A 5,115-nucleotide genomic window follows, 5' to 3' on the forward strand; every position below is an offset into this window, starting at 1 on the left:
GCAGCAGTTGTTGATCACGGGGCTGCCCCCGGTACTCATCCTGTGTCTCTCGTCCAAATCCCCGCTCCTCCTCAGCTATCACCTCTGCCGATGCTGGTGGTTTCCCTGGGTACCGGGAACCAAACTCTCATTCCCCAGGGGCCTAAGCCCCCCGTGGCCAGGCCCTTCTCAAGTCAGGGTTCCTGCACATTCACAGTTACGGGTGGCCCTGGGAGTAACACCTGGCACCCAAACAGATCACCAGAGTCCACACATAGTCCACCTGCCCTCCCTGCGTAAGATCAGCTCTCCCTCCTCCCGACGATAGATCAGGGTCAATGATCCCTGCCAAGATGGCGACTGCTCCAGCCTGCTGGTCCAACCTGTCCAGCCACAGCTGTTGCTCGAAGGCTTCAAGTTCAATGGGACCCTCTCCCGCTTTCTACAAACTGGTTCCTTTATTTTTATGTTTATTTATTTGGGACGGGGTCTGGCTCTGTCACCCAGGCTGGAGTGCAGTGGTGCAATCACTGCTCACTGCAGCATCCACCTCCCAGCGTCCACCCATCCTCCTGGCCTCAGCCTCTGGAACAGCTGGGGTACAGATACGCCCCAGCCCGAACAGGTTTTCACTAGGTTGCCTGGGCTCTTTCTTTCTTTGTCTGTGTTGGTTGGTTGGTTGGTTTTTGTTTGTTTGTTTCGAGACGGGGCTCCGGCTCTGCCGCCGGGGCTGCAGGGCAATGGCGCGATCTCACCTCACTGCGGCCTTCTGGGCTCAAGCGATCCTCCCACTGTGCCCGGCCTGAAGACAGCCTTTAGAGAAAGAAGCAGGGGGAGTTCTTCCGAGGACAGACAAGATTTCTGGAGTTTGGAAAGGGTGAGAGACTGGGTCAGCGAAAGGAACATTCCGATCTTTATGTTGGGATGCAACGTATAGATACAGGGATGAGACCCAAAAGAGCCGGCAGAGATTTGTCATCGTGGTCGCAAGGCAACTGCCGGTGGCTGATCCCGTAAAGGATACACATACCTAGAGCGGAGCCTAAAGATGCATCAAGCATGACGGGTGGAGCCACGATGCTTGGACTCGAGCTCTGCTCCTGTGCGTTCCGTGATAAATGGCTTATACTACCTGCACCTCAGTTTTTCCCGGGCAAAAAAGGAAGCTTGCTGCCGGTGCGTTGGCACCTGCCTTGAAGTGCCAGCTACTCAGCGGGCTGAAGAGGAAGAAGTGCCTACTAGGAAGACACGTGGACACGTATGTTTACTGCAGCACTATTTACAATAGCAAAGACTTGGAACCAACTCGAATGCCCATGAATGATAGGCTGGATAAAGAAAGTGTGGCACGTATACACCATGGAATTACTAGGCAGCCATAAAAAAGGATGAGTTCATGTCCTCTGCGGGAACGTGGATGAAGCTGGAAGGCCTCATTCTCAGCAAACTCACACAGAAAGCGAAAACCAAACACCGCATGTTCTCGCTCCTAAGTGGGAGTTGAACAGTGAGAACACATGGGACACAGGGAGGGGAACATCACACGCCGGGCCCTGACGGGGCGTGGGGGGCAAGGGGAGAGAGAGCATTAGGCCAAATAGCCAACGCACGCGGGGCTTCAAACCTAGACGACTGGTGGCTAGGTGCAGCAAAGCACCGTGGCACACGTGTACCTATGTTCCAAACCTGCACGTCCTGCACATGTACCCCAGAACTTGGGAGGGGGTGGGGGAAACCAAAAGAGCCGGGGAGAGGCGGGGCGGGAGAGAGAGAGAGAGAGAGACAGAGAGACAGAGAGACAGAGAGAGAGAGAGAGATAGACAGACAGACAGACAGACAGAGACAGACAGACAGACAGACAGATAGAGAGATAGAGAGAGGAGAAGGAAGTTCAATTCCGGGTGGATCCCATTCCTTTTAAAGGTCGCCACCCACTCGACTGCCAAGCCGAGATCCTAAGGACCTCCCCAAAGGAGTAGGTCGTGGCCTTCCCGAAGCGCAGTAGTCACGGTGGAAACGGAAGCGTGCCGCATAAGCCTACCGTCTACCGCCCGCAGATCAGGAACCTCGCGGTACTTCAGGGAAACAGTTAAGTCGAGCCGGCGCGTCACAGGCACTCGGCGTGCAAGCCGCCCCGCAGGTGCTACCGTCTCTTACCTCCCTCTACTTTTAGGAGACGCGTTGTATCCCCGGAGGGGGTGCACCGTTCCTGGAGGTACTGCAATACCAGGTCGATGCGTGGAGTGGACGGAGCAAGCTCCTATTCCATCTCCCTGCTCCAAAAATCCATTTAATATATTGTCCTCGGATAGAGGACGTATCAGATATTAAACTGATAAGAACAGATACTACACTTGATCTTAGCCAAAAGGCCGAGAAGCGATGCGGTCGCCTTCGCGCCCGCCGTCACCGTCCCACTCTCATCCACATTCAAGTCGCGGTGAGAGCCCCAGCCTCGCTCCTTGCCCCATTCCCTCTGTCTCGTCCACAGCGCTATTGACGCCCTTACACTCTCGGGCTGATTTCTCATTCTCCGCCTTTGAAAAGGGAAATCTTACACCCGTGCTTCTTCCGGCGTTCCCGGGCTTTCATTTCGAATTTGCATGCCCCGCCCTTTCACAGAGGGCGTGGCCTCCGCCGTTGACTCCGCCCCCGGGGCCGCCTCTGCCTGGGGGAGCCGGGGCTCCGCTGGGGGCGACTTCCTTGTTCGTACGGAGCCAGCGGAAAGACAGAACCGGAAGGGACTGGGGGCGAAGGCGACGGGGGTCTGTGGAAGAGACCTGTCGGCGGAGAGCGGTCCACGTTTTCCTGGAGAAAGACGAGGCCCCAGGGCAGGAGCGCGGGCTGCGCTGGGCCTTTACTTCGCCGCCCGCGGGCGGGGAGACCGGCCCCGTACCCGAGGGGACGAGGGGCCCATGCCCAGTCAGGGAAGCCGAAGGCCTGGAGGGGCTTCCGGGAGCAGGGGCTGGAGTTCCTCTGCCAGGCAGGAGGCTGGCACCAGACACCCGGCAGAGGGAGGCGGCGAGGGCCCAGCAAGGATTCTCCCCAGCCCCTGTGCCTGCGTCTCCTGCGGCTTCTGTGCGCGGACCGTGTCCTGTGCTGTGTAGGGAAAGCTGCCTCTCTGCTCGGGACGTGGATTCCTTTCCCCTCCTCCTCGCCTGGCTACCTCTGACGCAGGTCGTCAGGACTCCGCTTGGGTGTCACCCGTCCAGGAAGCCTCCCTTAGTCAAGGGCCCTCGGCACCCGCCCCGTATGTGACTAGCAGCCCTCCTGTGTATTTCATCGCGCCCCCGTTGTTTATATCAGCTATTCCACTCACCACCCTTCTGGGCAACCCTTTATCTCCCGCTCTGAGATCCCATCGCTGAGGGCTGGGACCCCTCCTCAGTGCTTATCCCTGTTTCCCCGCGCGAGTCTGGCGCCTGGCGTGTGGAAGGCGCTCAGTAAACGTTTGTGGAGCGAAGAAACGACGCAAAGGTGATGAGCACGACAGACCGTGATGAGCACGACGCAGTTAGGAGGCTGTTGGCCCGGCGCGGGGGAAAAGGGGGAAGGTCGGGCTCGGGGTGGCAGGACCCCAGAGGGCAGGGGTGACTGCCGGGGTGCTCTTGGGGCAAGGTGGGCGTCAAGGCCCCCAGCAAGGTTGGGATAAAGTTTCTCTCCGAGGCACAGACTGCCGCCTGCGGGCTCAGCATTTACCTCTCCCTTCCTCCTTCCTAACGCAACGTCAGCGGAGGGCTGAGGGCTTTACTGCGCATTACCTGGAAAACTTATTTCACTCCACGGCCCTAAGAGGTGGGCCTTATTATTAGCCACGGCCAGGGTTAGGGTGAGGCCACCGCTCCAGGGCAGAATTTCAGGGGGAGCCCACCCCCCCCCGCCCTAAATCATTCAGCAATCAACATAAATTATAGTTCAACGCAATATATCTTATCTTGTGGGCCGCAAGCCACCCAGGTGCCCAGGCAAGAGCCTGAAGGCACAAGCTGTTCCAGTATAGTAAAGAAAATAATTAGAATAAGAAAAGTTTTACTAGAGATAGGAAACGGATAGGATTATATCTGACTATTATTAATCATTAGTTTGTAGCATTACTCTTTGTTCTATTACCATAATAATCTCTGTTCTATTATGATTACCTTGGGGGAAACCAGGCCACACAGAGTTAGGAGCTGAAGGGCCACAGTGAGAGGTGACCAGAAGACAAGAGCGTGAGCCCTCATTCACGCCCAGAGAAGGGCCGCTGGAGGGCTCCTTGGCCTAGCGGTAATGCCAGTGCCTGGGAAGGCCCTGGTTACTTAGCAGGCCTTGGTCTAGCGGTGGCCCCAGTGCCTGGGAAGGCACCCGTTACTTAGCAGACCGAGAAAGGGAATCTCCCTCTCTCCAGGGGAGACAGAGAACGCTCTGCTCCACCACCTCTTGTGGGAGGTCTGACATTAGCCAGGCCGGCCCGCAGTCATCCGGAGGCTTCAACGTCTCCCTGTGATGCTGTGCTTCAGTGGTCACGCTCCTTGTTCACTTTCATGTTCCGCCTGTACCCCTGGCTCCCCCTTTTAAGTCCTTAGAAGACAGCAGTAGCAGAATTAGTAGAAGTACCACAGTCTTCGATCTTTCTGATAAGTGCATGGAAGAAACGCTGACGTTTGCTGTCCTCCCTCTCCACCTCGGCTACCACAAAGGGAAAGGCCCCCTGTCCAGTGGACACGTGACTCGCGTGACCTATCGATCATTGGAGATGACTGGCACTCCTTACCCTGCCCCCTTGCCTTGACTACAATAAATAGCAGCGCCTCCAGGCATTCGGGGCCACTACCTGTCTGCCTCCACGCTTTGGTGGCAGTGGTCCCCCGGGCCCAGCTGTCTTTCTTCCTATCTCTTTGTCTTCTGTCTTTATCTCTACGATCTCTCGTCTCCGCGCACACACACGAAGAGAAAACCCACAGACCCGGTAGGGGTGGACCCTACATTATCTCAGCTACAAGGTAATCAAGATATTCATGTGGACTACTGAGTCTTTCGGTGCCCCCTTGCTGTTTTATTTTTGTCCTGCGGCCGAGTGTTTCCCTCACTTCACGCCAACCCAATCTCCGCCGCCCTGTCTTGTCATCCCCATTCTACAGCCCAGCACGGTGTAGT

The 5,115-nt window shown here is 56.7% G+C and overlaps 1 non-coding gene across 1 annotated transcript; it reads right to left on the reverse strand.

Annotated features, from left to right (window-relative positions):
* Nucleotides 1–2,172: 2,172 nt before the first annotated feature.
* On the reverse strand, nt 2,173–2,363 carry LOC129533994 (U2 spliceosomal RNA). Its single transcript, XR_008680407.1, has one exon. It is a non-coding gene; the product is annotated as a U2 spliceosomal RNA (small nuclear RNA).
* Nucleotides 2,364–5,115: the final 2,752 nt, after the last annotated feature.

The sequence above is a fragment of the Gorilla gorilla genome, chromosome 4 (assembly GCF_029281585.2).
Source record: "Gorilla gorilla gorilla isolate KB3781 chromosome 4, NHGRI_mGorGor1-v2.1_pri, whole genome shotgun sequence".
In the NCBI taxonomy this organism is placed as follows: domain Eukaryota; kingdom Metazoa; phylum Chordata; class Mammalia; order Primates; family Hominidae; genus Gorilla; species Gorilla gorilla.